This window comes from Quercus suber, unplaced genomic scaffold (assembly GCF_002906115.3).
Source record: "Quercus suber isolate HL8 unplaced genomic scaffold, Cork oak 2.0 scaffold_726, whole genome shotgun sequence".
In the NCBI taxonomy this organism is placed as follows: Eukaryota; Viridiplantae; Streptophyta; class Magnoliopsida; order Fagales; family Fagaceae; genus Quercus; species Quercus suber.
Window position 1 is genome coordinate 133,057 of NW_027070166.1, and position 14,757 is coordinate 147,813.

The 14,757-nt window shown below is 30.9% G+C and overlaps 2 long non-coding RNA genes across 3 annotated transcripts; both read right to left on the reverse strand.

Moving 5' to 3' along the window:
• Positions 1-1,177: 1,177 nt before the first annotated feature.
• Positions 1,178-6,843, reverse strand: LOC136064644 (uncharacterized). The gene is made up of 4 exons (XR_010626242.1): positions 6,785-6,843; positions 6,456-6,606; positions 4,977-5,051; positions 1,178-1,576 (listed from the first exon to the last, which is right to left on the reverse strand). It is a non-coding gene; the product is annotated as an uncharacterized LOC136064644 (long non-coding RNA).
• Positions 6,844-7,165: 322 nt separating this feature from the next.
• LOC136064651 (uncharacterized) lies at positions 7,166-13,769 on the reverse strand. Of its 2 annotated transcripts, XR_010626248.1 has the most exons (4): positions 13,446-13,769; positions 10,626-10,695; positions 10,150-10,236; positions 7,166-9,854 (listed from the first exon to the last, which is right to left on the reverse strand). It is a non-coding gene; the product is annotated as an uncharacterized LOC136064651 (long non-coding RNA). The 2 variants fall into 2 exon arrangements; XR_010626247.1 differs by lacking the exon at positions 10,626-10,695.
• Positions 13,770-14,757: the final 988 nt, after the last annotated feature.

Below are 14,757 nucleotides of genomic sequence, written 5' to 3' on the forward strand. Positions count from 1 at the left end.
CTGATGTAAATAACATGCTTAAATTTAATATGAATGCAGATACCTATGCAAAATCTTCAGCTACATGTTGGTGGGAAATTAATTGTTGGGTCAATATTTATGGGCTTGGGCTTTCATCTACTTTGACAACGTAGCTATTGTTTTTAGAAGATTACAATTGTTTGGTCATTGATAACCTTAGGCCATACATGTAATAGTAAAAATAAATTACTATAAATTATTTGGTTACAGTTAAAAAATTTAATGTAAAAAAGGTTAAAAAAACTAAATGAAAGTTTAGAGTGCCACATGGCAGGACCTCATGCATTTTCGCATGAGGTCTCTGCTTTTATATATATATATTGAATATTGACTAGCTTTTAACCCGCACTATGTGTGGGAACCTTTTTATTTACATTTATTAAAAATAAATTTTTTTTTTTAATAATATGTAAATACACTTTTACCACGTACTAAACACTCAACACATATCTTCATTTACAAATCTAATTACAAGCACAGTAGGTAGATATCAAAAACTAATTTAACCCAATTATTGAAAACAAAACCAAATCTAATACAAATACCCAATTCATAATTTATTTTAAACCCAATACCATAATTAAAACCAAATCTAACTCACATATCTAAATCTAAAACAATACAACCAAGTGCACTTGAAGATGTTGATTCAACGTTAGCTAATTTTTTTTTTCTTCTGAATTCCAATGTGTCTCTACATTGCTTTTTGTGTAGTTATGTGCTCATTTCATATCTCAGTTATTCTTTTAAGGTAGATGAATAAATATCCCCCTTTTGAGACAAAGTGAGAGACAGAGAAACAAAGAATTTGAATGATGTGAGATTTGTTCTTGCTACCTTCCAATCAGCCAAATTTTTTTTCCCCTTCTTATTTTTTGCCTATCATGTCCCTTTCATGAGGAATGAATATAGACCTTTGTAGATTTCATTCAACCCCAACATTTATATACTACACAAAGTAAATGTATCTTAGAAGCTAAACTAAGAATAATATATAAAAAAAAAAAAAAAATCATAAATGCATATAGACCACAAAGTTTGATAAGAAACTATGTTTTGTTTAAGCTACCTTAGGACACAAATTTTCTCAACCTCATTAATTCAAGACACATATTCTCCTACTAAACCATACTAACTAAAAAAGAAAAAAGAAAAATCCTATTGAAGTCTAAACATATATGCATTTTTTTAACACATGACATACATACCAACCAAAAAACTACACAAAACATATTGTTTATAAACCAAATTATTAGCTGTATGTTAAAGGACAAAGAAAATGCTAATTTTGAGATTTTGCTGAGATATTATATATGAACACATTTAGTTTCTATTCAAATGCATGTTCAATTACAAAAATGATTTCTTAATTCTTTACTATAAGTGGCTAAAGTAGGATTCTACCAAAATTAAGCACAGATATTAAAGAAAGAATCTTGTGCTTAATCTGAGCTCCAAATCACAGTGGTTTCCCCCTTTAAGCCATAGTGGTTCATACTACTCTTTACATAGTTCCCAGACCATGAGAACAATCAACAACTTCATATGAAGTCCCCTACAAAAGGATATAAAAGAGTCAGACTACAAAAAAATTAATTTATACCAGCATGTGGTAGCATTTTCACTTATTTCAGAGAACTCTCTTGGTGGGAAGCAAACAATTTACTTGTGATTATAAATGCTTACTTATAAGTGAATGCCCTAAGAGAGGAAAGACCATGGCTCATTAACCTTATTTTATAGAAGAAAAAGCTATTAATATTGGATTAGAAATATATATTTTTTGATATGTTTAGCATGACCAACATGAAGATTTATTGAGCTTTTCTGATGCGTCTTAGAAGTGTTAAATATCCACTCTTAATATCAGTGCTTCTCCACCAAAAGTCTACACATATGCATATCCTAATAAATTCCTTAATGTATACCTGTACCGACTTGCCCAAGTTTAAAGTTCACAGAAATATAGAGGACAAAACAGGGGTATGTTAAAGTTGTTGGTGATGGATAATGTCTATATTCTCATGTATTTTTTTAAAAGTTCCTTTGACACTTAAATGTGAAAAGAAAACAATTGAAGAGCAGCAATTGTCGTTGAACATTCCACTTGACAAAAGACAATTAATCCTATCCATGAAGAATAGATGACCATTGTACAAATACATATTATCATTTCTTAAAAGTATGAATTTTGGATGGCTGTAGGTAATATGTTGAATTTCAGTGACAAAAAAAAATGTGAATTTCTCAAAAACTCTTCTCAAAAATAAAAAGGAAAAAGTTACTTTCCCACCAACAATGAAAACCCAACCGGAACTCAATATGCCACCAAAAAAAAAAGAAAAAAAAAGAAAAAGAAAAAAGAATCTTTATAGCTATCAACGATGAAATAGAATAATAACAGAGCAAAACCACAACAGCATTAAAACATTTTGTATTGCTTGCCTAATACATTAGGCATTCAGAATAGTCAGCTTCATTTGCATCCTTCCTAGTATGCAAAAGTGGGCAAATATGGGGGCAAATATATTTTAAACGGTGTGTAGCATTGCCAAACAACATAATTTATCACTTTTTAACTCATTAGTAACAGAATTTTAAGGGGTCTGAACGGTTTTAGACCCCTTAAACAACCAGATTAACCTAGTTAATTAGCCAAATGATTAACTTAGTCAATTTATGCAATTCTAAGTTATCACAAACATACAATCATATCAAGAATATAAAGCAACGGAATAATAAAAGACACAATGATATGATCACCCAGGAAACCACACGGTAAAAACCTGGGGAGGATTTGACCTAGCTATCCTCAAGGTAAACCTGAATCTACTATGCGAAAGAATCAAAGTTCATACAAAAGGACTGACAAGCTCCCCGTTTGACTTCCTAATGCTACCCACCAGTAGAACTTACTAACACGACCACGTGCAAGCTCCAAATCCACGGACTCCTTCTTTCTTGGATTCTCCAATCAGCTACAAGCACCCACGCTTGATATTCTTTAAGCTTCAATGGTAGCAACCGAGTTGATCATCAAGATGTTGAAGTAATCTCTACCTTGAAAACCCTAAACTTTGTGTAAAGGAAAGCTCCTCTAGATCTCACAAGAGATTTACACAAAACAGAAAAGTATGAGCAACAATACAACTGGAGCAACTCTAAAAACGTAGTTAGGGTTTTTCTTTATATACCTAAGGTAAAAACAAAAAACCTAAAACGTTTAATGAGTTAGGGCTGAGCTGGAATATTCTGCAGAAAAGCATTTTGCCCGAGATTCGATCGATCGAGTCTTTCCTTCGATCGATCGAGCCAGGCCGAAATGCACAAATGCATCTGCAGCCACTCGATTCCAACTTTACATGAAAGACCCAACTTTGAGCAAGCCTAAACAAGACTAAATAACATGTTTTAATCATGGTTTGCCAACAATACAAATTAGAGTTCTAAATACATAAATTCCTAAATCTTTAGAACCTAACAGGGTCGTTTTTCAATTACATTACATGTTTTTGAAAATAGGGTAAATATAATTTGTTAAGGTTAATATACAAAAGAATATTAACCTAATGATCATATTTTAAATTGTTAAGTTTACTCAAACTAAAATGGTAGTCGTGAAGGCTAAATAAAGAGAATATCGTTCTTTCAAAATAGAAAGATACATGACACAGATATTTTTGGCAACATAGGCTTCTACTTCATTGATTATTGCCTTATATACAATTAAGAATTTAAGATAAGTAAAAAGCTAATCTGAAATGATGAAGCCCCACATCTGCTTATTTTTAATATCCTTTAGGGAAAAATATAAATAACTGAAGTTACAACAAATTTTGATAAAATTAGTAATTTTTAAAAATAAATTTATTCAACTATTAAGTTTTTGTTGACATTTTTCCCTAAGAATAACTTTTCTTTGATAAAGAGGTTGCAAACATTATCAATGTAGAAAATCCAAATGAAATCATGCACTCCAAAAATTAATATCAAAAATTGAAAGCATTCCTTGCTCGGAAACTTCAAACATCAAAGAGTCTCAAGTATATAGTCTCCCTAAAACAATAGGGGTAAAAAACTATTATTGAGAGCATAATATATTCTTAGATCCTTTCATAAATTAAAATAATGACCAAAATAACATAAATCACAATAAAAAAACTACAAAATTTGGACTAAAAATTATAAACTTTGACACTTTCAATAACATTAATAATAAATTATAAACTTACTATACATGGCTTGTAAATCTATGGACATCAAAGGGACATGAAAAGTCACAATCCTCTGATTCATCCCAAAAACTACCCTGAATCATCTTTTATGTCTCTTTTCTTTTAACCTATGAAAGGCATAATAATTGGTCTAAATTAATATTAAATTTCAAGAGTGGGATGTACAAATACTGCCTAGAATCATGATTGAAACAAACAACCTAGAAACGCTCCTACAGATACTAATGTAGGTTTAATGATTGGGTTGGTCAAGGAGGTTTGTGTGCAAGAAAGCTGAGTCGCTGTAAAGGAAGAAGCAAATTAAAAAATAATAAAAAAGGAGGAACAATCCAAACGGAGATAGATATAGTCAAGAAACCATACAAGAATTTATTAGTTGTGACGTTAAGCAAACATGGCTTAAAATTCCAATTTGCATAAAGCAATAATTTTTTCCATAAAGATCTTCACCACGTATGTTAAGCAATAATTTACTATGGAGTGGTGTTTATGGGTTTCCTACCTTTCCTTGTGTTTACTATTAATGCAATGTGTATCTGCTGGGTAAAAAAACAAAAACAAAAAAATACCTCTCAAATTAACCCTACATCCTCAACACAACCAAACCCATGAAATTTATTCTATAATTTGACATCTAATTCTCTTTTAATAGCATCCAGTGATTCATTGTATATTAATAATTGATGAAAATTTTTAAATAATAATAATTTATATCAATACCTGTAAGCTCCTTCAGCAAAATCACCGAGCAAGTCCAATTGCTTCCATTAACAGTACTAAATAGAGCCTACAAAACTGTATAGAAACACATAAAAGAACTGAATAGAATTTATAAGCCAACAAATAACCAAAAAAAACAGAAAATAACTATCTCTACCTTTCAACAACAACCATCATATAAGGATTGAAGAAAAAAGAATTAAAAGTAAACTACAATAGTAGGTAGTCAGTTGAATGAATTAAAACCTAAAAAAAGGTGTGTACGCAACATGTATTCCTCCTACTCCTCATTCATAAATGGATTTCTTTTATGTCAACGTCCAATTAATTACATGACCTAGCCAGCAGCAAGAATTATTTCTAGCAGTACTGGATAGACAATCACTTTTAAGTTGCGTTAACACCGCTCACAATGTTACATGAAATTTATATCAATACCTATAAGCTCACCGAGCAAGTCCAATTGCTTCCACTAACAGTACTGAATAGAGTGTACAAAACTGTATAGAAACACATAAAAGAAATTCTCTCTCAAAAAAAAATTAATATAATTTATAAACCAACAAACAACCAAAAAAAAATAAGGGTTTCTAAACCTAAGTAACTTAGGATTTCTAAGTGTGATGTGCTGCACCCAAAAATACAAATTGAAATTGTATTCAATTTTAAATGAATTAGTCATGGTTGTATTTAAGCTATAGCTCAAACAATAAGAGGCAGCAAATATTACTCCATAAAAAAATATTCTCTTCTTGTCTAATAATTTTTAGGAGGGTTGTTGCCTTGAATTCAACTAAATTCTCTGAATTCCATCGGTCACAGCACAAACCACGTGGGCATGAAAAGAAACAAAAAATAATCCAAACAACAATAAAAGACTTTCATAGAATAAACAACTAAATTCTCTCACAAACGTGGTTAGGCAGTTTCTTTGTTATTAAATAGGGGATGGCAGAAAAATTTTCTTATGGCAGAATAGATGCATCCAAAAGGGGACTTGATCCAAGTTTGTGAGAGTAGAGTGTCAATTTGATCTCCATTAAAAAAAAAAGTTGAAAACCCGAAGAATGATGAGACCCTTAGCTACAGTATCACCCAAAAGCTTCACAAAAATTTTGGGTGCAAGTAAACAAAAAGGCAGACAAAAAGAAAAGTTGTTGAGTGAGTTAAGCCAGCAATAAGAAACCTTGAAAAAGACCATGGCCACCTACTATATACTTAACTTTTCTTCCCACCACTTCTCTTTCTCTTTCTCTTTCTCTCTTCATCTTTCTTATTTAATTATTTATATCATCTTTTATTTTTCTCTCACAACCATACAATACTGGACAAAAACTACCAAACAATCAGCGCCTTTTTTCTTCTCAAATTCCTGGTATGGTTGTTGAGGAAAATAGTGGGCTTCTTAGGGTTTGCTAAAGACGACAATCACGAATCCAAAGACAAAGATGATGGCACAGAAAATTTACAGAGTTATACCTCTCCAGTATGAGTGAAGTAGCTGTGGAGGTACTTCTCTTCCACGGAGTGTATGGACTGAAATTTTCTCTCTACTTCTGATTGCTTCCTTCTTTCTCATCAGCCTATCATTGGAACTTTCTCTCACGCTTAAATTATCCTCATCAAATACCTTATTTGCATTTTGAAAAAAAAAAAGGAGAGAAAAGAGATTAAAGCCCTCTAATACGAGATTAGTTTAAGCCTTTGTGTGTTTTAAAGTTTGAGAGAGGAGCAGAGGAGATATAGATGAGAGAAAAATTTCTGAGTTTCTAAGTCCATGAAACAGAGAAACTATCCTCATCAACTACCTTGCATATTGAATTGCTGGGTTGAAAGCTAATGAAACAATCTATGCATGATCTGCCAAAACAAAAAAAAAAAAAAAACAAAAAAACAAAAAAGAGAAAATTAGAAGAGCAGTGAAGCATGATTGGAGATATAGATGAGAGAAGTGGATGATAGATGGGTGAGGAAATACCATTTGATGTGAATGTCATAGGCAACAGAGAAGATTATAATTTTTATATGTGTGAAAAAAAAAATGTAAACTTTCTTTCATTGCTAAGATTAGCATTCCTTTTTTTTTTTTTTTGATGAAAACATTCCTAAATAAGTATTTGAATTAAAAAAAAAAAAAACATTCATGTGCAGAATTTGGTGAGAAGCAAAAAAAAAAAAAAAAAAGCTTGTAATGTCGAATGCTCATAGGACCAAGACTAAACTGATTTAAAATGTAAATTCAATGTTCAGCAAGCATTTGATTGTAATTTAAGCGGGTTTTTTTTTAGCATTCCTAAGCAGGTAATTTAAGCATTTGATTGTAAATTAGCATTCCTAAGATAAGTATTTGAATTTAAAAAAAAAAAAAGGTCGCACCAAATACCAAGCATAAAATTTAAAATAAGAACAATAGTAAAAGCCTTAATATTGTTCACATTTATTTCTTTTCTAGTACAATTCCAGCAACAAATGAAGCATCAAATTAATAACCTTTCACACATTTTTTACTGTTTAGTTTCTAACAAAACCAAAAACTCAAACTTTGCTCATTCAATCAGTCCCCAATTGAACCAAAAACAAATTCTAATTTCCCTCATCATTCGCCCACTTAATCCTCCATTTTCTCAACAACCAATCAAAAACCTCATTGTTTCTAATTACGCAAACTGAATAATCCCTTGAGTTATACTCTTTAAAGAAAAATAACAAAGCATATATAATCACAACTTTCTTGGGAAAGAAACAGAGAAGGAAAGCAAGAGAGAAAAAGTGAGTTAGGGCAAGAAGGAAAGAACCAAACAAACAACATCAAAATCTGAAATCTACAAACCGTAACAGAAAATCCCAAAACATCAAAGCAAATATCTAAATCTATACCTATCCAACCAAAATACCCAAAAACTAAGTCATATTAAATACCCAGATATAAGAAAGGGGAAAAAAATAACCGGTGGCAGTTTTGGCGATCTGATGATGGCAGGTAAATGGCTTGAACGGAGTTAATGGCACTTAGATTTCTCTTCCTCAATCTCAATTCCTATGTGTGCCTGCGGTTTCGGTGTTCTGAGTCTGGCGAGGGAACGAATGGCGGCGGAAAATCTGACAGTAATCGTGTTTTCTATCTCTCTTTCTCTACTTCTTTCCCCGTTTCCTCGTCGCCTCTCTCTCTCTTTCATCGCTTCTCTTTTTCGATCTGTGTGTATATGGAGGTGCAGCGAAGAATCGCAAGTTTGAGTGAGTTTTGATCGGGAAATATGGTTTGGCTTTTAGGGTTTTTTTTTTTTTTTTTTTTTTTTTTTTTTCGCTTCCTTTTGGATTTTCTTTTTTCGTATGCTTGTTGATCTGGAACACGATATTCTGATCTGTGTGTCTATGGAGTTGCAGCGAAGAGGAGGAAGTTAGAGTGAGTGTGAACTTTCGATCGGGAAATATGGAGTTTGTGTTTTAAGGTTTGCATTTATTATTAATTTTTTTTTGATAGGCGGCTTGATGTTTTTATAGATACACATTTGATGGAAGTGAGCCTCTCCAAATGCACCGTACGATATTTTAAAGAATAAATTGTAAACATGGTAGCATTTTGAGTGGCTTTTTTTTCCTAACATGGCAACACCTCCTTAAAGACTTCTGCTTTTATTAGACTATATGCTAACCCATGCGATGCATGGGAAAGTTCTTAAAAATGCTAAATATATTTTTTTTAATCAAATTAAATTCATTTTTTGTTAGGTTAAGAGAAATTTAGTTAACTTAAATGAACCGTTTTGCTTTGAATTTTAAGGAATAACTCACACAAAAAGGAATTTACAAATTTCATTAGGATTTGAGCTGGTCAACCAAGGTAGGTGTGTGTGTGTGTGTGTGTGTGTCTCTCTCTCTCTCTCTCTCTCTCTCTATATATATATATATAGAGAGAGAGAGAGAGAGAGAGAGACCTTGTCATGTATTTCTTAATTTTCCAACAAAGCAAATTATTGCTCATTTGAATCAATTTACAACGTTATTTCTAGGTAGAAGCTTACATACTTTTTTTTGTTGTGATTTACAATTTGAGTAGATGAAGAATAATATGATGTTCTATCACTGGTTATTGCCTTCACAACAAAAAAGGTAAAATTTCAAATCAAAAGATTACATATCACATTTAAAAGAAACACTAACATAAAGTAAAAATATATGACATGCACTAATAACAATGATCATAATATTCAAAAAGTTTTGTAAATCAACAACAAAATCTTATTAAATTGCTCAGGCAGCTTCACTAACTATATTTTATCAATAAAAATAACCTTCTTCATAAGACTCTTATTTAAGTTATCATATTAAATATGAGAAAACAGGTGCAAGCATATTGTTGTTGACTCTACACTATATCACAAAGAGTCTCTCTTGGACTGCTTCATTCTTCTCTCTGCTCTACAACTAAAGCTCCCCCATCATAAGCTTCCTACCTTGCAAAACTACGCAGACAAAAGCAGAATTCCAGAATTTTCATTTCCTACTTTTGCAGCCCTCAACAAAAGTTAAGATTCATGATTTTATCAAAATCTTCAAGGCCGTTATTATTAAAATTCTCAATATATACACCATTAGCATAGATACAAATTGATTCAAAAGCAGCCTTATTTTAAAAATACTATAAAGCAGAAATATCACTAGCAAATAATCATAATATTTGAAGAGAGAAGAACGAAGCAAAATAAAAATAATTAAAATTCACAAAATGAAGAACCAAAAATCAAGAACATAGAGGGAGATTGTTGGAAGCAGAATTAACAAACCTAGCATGAATTGTTAAGATTTTAAACTCGATTGGAAAGGAAGCAACTCTAAAAGTTTTAGCTCGCCAAGCTTTCTTGTGTTGTTTTGTACTTCCTAGAGCAAGGATATCAAGGGAGTTACAGGATGAGCAGATAATAAACCAAATAAATCGGCTCGTATATCAACCATCAATAACACACCCAAAATGATAAAAATCTAAATAGATTAAAATGTTACATTGAGAAAGAACTTAACTGTTTATTTATAATTGCCAAAAATGTTAAAGGATTTCCAAAACTACTAAAGTTTGTCAGGGTTAACAAATTTTATACACCTATAGGAATCTTATTCTTTTCAATCCAGTCAAAGAATTAGATAAACAAACAAAAAGAAAAGAAAGATATAATACCTGTTTCCAAAGTTTTCAAGGGCTTTAACTAATTCCTCATACTTATACTCCTTCATCTCCACCTCTACCTCTACTTTCTCCACCACTCTTGCACATTTTAAAATGTCAAAATAACCCAACGACGTTGTTTAATGCAATATCTTTTAAATTAAAGCATGGACACAATAAAAATGAGTGAATTAGATCATAAATTTATGTGAACTTTCAAAGATTTGGGAATTTAGATTCAGATTTTTTAATAAGAACAAAACAGTCGGGTATTTTATCTTAAAGGTGTTGTCTAACACAGAACAGATTGGGTTGCCGGGCTGTTTGGTTTTTCCTTTACAAATGATGTACGGTAGCTGTTTTTCCTTTCTTTCCCACTAACAAAAGTAGTATTTTTTATGAGAAAAGTTTGAGTTAAAGCCAAGAGAAGAATTTTTATAGATACAAAATATTATAAGCGATTAATATTGGAGTGAAAGACATTGTACCTGTCAAAGTATCTATCTCAACACCTCTATAAAAAAAACATCCATTGGGTTAATAATAATGCCACAGTCCCTACACAATAAATCATATGTTCCAACCGTTTAAAAGAAAAATTTTACCTTCTCACAATGAATTATTGGAAAAAGAGTATAACAATCGCAATAAACAATATGTTCTAACTGTTTAAAAGAAATATTTCTTTTATTTTGTATAACAACTCAACTAAGTTAAATATACTTTTTAAAATTTTTTAAAATGAAAATAGTCTAAAAACAAAAGAGTCATTATTTTGTTTTCTCTTTTTTTCTTTTATTTAGCAAGTAAACAGAATAATGAACAAATATAGATTTCATAAACAAAACTATCTACATCAGACAAATAGTGCAATACCTGTATTAGTAGCAAAGTAGTAAATGACTTGATTAATGGCTTTATATTGACTATTTATATATAACTTTTATGCAACATGGATCAATGTATGTCTGTCTATCTGTAGTACCAAAATGTTTAGTTTCTCAGAGAAAAGAGGTACTGGCATTGCAATCTTTAATATTTAGAAACTGATTCACATGCTCAGGTGCATTATAGAGGTACAGAACTACAGAGATTACAATCTTTAGGAGGCAGCAAACAAATGTGCAAGATCTGGAAGATAGCATTGAAAACAGGTCATTCTAAGCTTTAGTAGTTGGAAACAGATTCACATGCTCAAGTGTGGGATAAAGAAGGTGGGAAGTGACATGGGGGATTCATACTCTTTTAAAGAAACAAGGATTTGTAAAAGTTTTCTTTCGTGGTGACTCCTTGAAGTCTTCTAAGGCATCAGCAAGACTTCCAAAGCCAATTTGGGCATAGAAACTATTATTGAACATCTCTGTTTTCCCTTTATTTAGCTTGCCAAACTTACCAGAAATTCTGATAAGATTAACTTTAGTAAGCGAACAGGATCCTGGCCAAATGTTGCAAAAAGCACTGCAACAGAAGCTTTCCCCTCCTCATTATCCTTAAGTAAAATGTAATCTAATCTAAATATTATCGTAGGCTTAGAGATTCATAAATAGAAGGGACAAAGGAGTAAAGAAGAAGAAGAAGAAGAAGAAGAAGAAGAAAGAAGAAAGGCCAAACTAAATACTGAGTCTAGATGCTGAATATTAAGGAATCACAGAGAGAGAGAGAGAGAGAGAGAGAGAGAGTTGGAAATGAGTTTCCTTCCATTATCAACTCCAAGTCTACAACGTAAGATTTTTTTTTATATAATTTTTAAATGAGGAAGAGGCAAAACTAAAGATTTTTTTTTTTTTTTTTTGAGGTAATTGTTCAAATAATTCAAGCAAAACTAAAATAGAATAACACTGAATCACTGACTCTAAATGCAGTAGAATACACCCCCTTACATCAGAATTCAATAATTGTTCAGCATCTAGAGTTTTGAATGTAGCTACAGAACTTATTTTTTTAATTCTATTTCATTAATTGTTTATACAGATTATAGTCAACTATGTTTCTTTGGTAAAATAACACTAAGCTAATCATAAATTAATCTCAAAAGCCAATTCTTGCTGGATTTTAAAAAGATAGCACAAATTTTCCTCCTAAATTTTGCCTTCTGAAAAGAATTATATAATGATGAGAAATCTGATTGACCATTCATAAAGAACTTATATTTCTCAACGTCCTACCAATTAAAAAAAAAACCTTGAAATAGAACTTATATTTACAGACAAAACTAACAATTGTTGAACTTGCTTCATTTAAAAGGCATATATATAGAGACAAATTGATGAGCAGAATATTGTAAATTGCTTTAGGTGGTGTGGCACATGGGAAGTAAAAGCAATGGTGTTTTCTTTTGGAATTGGAAATCTGGCAAACAAGAGACCTTTTAGGTAGATTTGTTCTTGTTTCTACCCCACAACAACTACATAGTACTGTTACTATGACATGATAGAGACATTATAATGAAAAGTTCAAATATGTATAATTAAAAATTGTGCATTGTTAAGAAATATATATGCAGTTTGTATAATTGAAATTAAAGAAATAAAAGTATAAAGATAGCTTTAAGTGAAAAACAAACCATCGAAAACTAAAAAACACCTGGAGTTGTTGTTTCAAATTGTTCTAGTATAGGGAAATTCAAAATCCAAATGTGGAACTTGGGTTTTGATGATGGAAAGTTCTAGTGTATAATGTACTAAATTGCCACTTATGTTGTTGACATAGAATGCCTAAATGCACATTAGGAAAAAAATGCAATGACCAATGGCAACTAAAACCAAGAGGCACAAACCATGGAGTGGATATAAACTAATGCAAGAGTAAGTAAATCATTTTGTCAAACGCATGGTGTGCACAAAATTTCAATGTCTAAGATATTATCGATTGTCATTATATATAAAAAGAATTAAAACAGAAATACACAACTTATTGGCACATTGAACAATTCCTGCAACACAACATGTCTAACATTTGTTTGATTTGGCACCTCTTAAAGGCAAGGGAAAGTTTTTATATCACGATAGCAAACATGGTATAATTTGGAAAATTGTCTAAATCAAAACATACAATGGTAAAATTATATCTCTATCAAATTAGTGGAAGGAAATAAAAACACGGCAAATGTTTTGCAATATTGGGTTTTTACTTTTTTTTTAACAATGCAATACGGTAGCGTGACTGTGTGAACATCGAGGGGGGAAGGAAAAAGAAATTGAGCGAACTAAATTACACAAACAAATTTTCACTCAGAAGGAGAAGAAGATTAAGAAATAAAATCCAAAGTACTACAACTAAAAGGGGAAAATGAAAGAAATCAGTTTTACCGGTAGTGGTTTCGCTGGCTGATCGGTGGCGGCAGGCTTCTGTTCTTTCTCTTCAAGCGTCGCTGGGTTTCTTTTTGCAAAGGAAAAAGAGCATTACAGATAAAGGGAAAATTTGAAGAGAAGAAACAATATATAAGAAGGCAGATAGAATGGTTACATACTGAACCGGTGTGGGTTTTTATAAGTTAAAAGTAAATTTTTGGTGAACATGTGTGAGGATGAGAATGAAATCAAATTTAACCCAAACATCTAAATCGATATCAATCCAACCAAATATAAGTAGATAACCAAATTCATAAATTTTAACAATGAAAAAAAAAAAAAAAAAAAAAAAAAAAAAAGCATTTTTTATAATTTGGGATTACTACATTTTCCCAAAAAAAAAAAACAAAAAAAAAAACAAAAAAAAAAACCTTGGGGTGTGATGAGTATCATGTGTGGAGAAATAAGAAAAAAAATTATTTGATGAAAAATTATTTCTCCACACATGATACTCATCACACCCCTAGTTTTTTTCTTTTTTTTGTGTGATTGGAAAATATAGTAATCGTAAATTATAAGAAATGTTCTAAATTAGCCACCCAAAATATAGAAGAGTTTTTAAATCCTTCCATATTTTGGGAAAAAAAGACTCCTACTATAAAACTACTACTATAATTTCTCCATCCATATCCTTATATTTAGGCACTAACATATCTGATTTTGAAAGAAAAGAAAATGCTAAATTTTAGGGAAATTTAAAAAATTTAAGGTGGGGAATTGGTGTGACCCTATCCTTGTTTAAAAGTTTATCAAAAAAAGAAAATGTACACGTTTGAAAAAATCCCATGTTCTATCCATGTACTATTTAAAAAAAAAAATGATATGTCTACAACATTTTTACAACAAATCCTAAGTGGCAAGTTGTTACTGGTTGTTATTGTTGGGGCAAAAAAGTAATCTTAGCGTTAGATTCAAATTTGAACCAATAACAACTAGCCATATATGATTTGTTGTAAAAATGTTGTAGATGTAGAATCTCTCTTAAAAAAATCCCACTATCTATCCCACATTAAACATCTCAAGTTTTCCTCTCTCCCTTTATTTTTATTTTTTTTTTATTATTATTATTATTATTTTTTTACATTTTTGGTGTTGTTGATGTTGTTCTTTTTTTCAAATTTTATGTATGATAGTTATCATTTTTTTTCTAATCCTAAAATGTAGCTTTTTTAATCCTAAAATTTAGTCATTTACTACACATCCATAACATAAGCAAATAAAAGCTTAAATTGAAAATTTTATGACAAGAGATACACGTTAATTGTATACA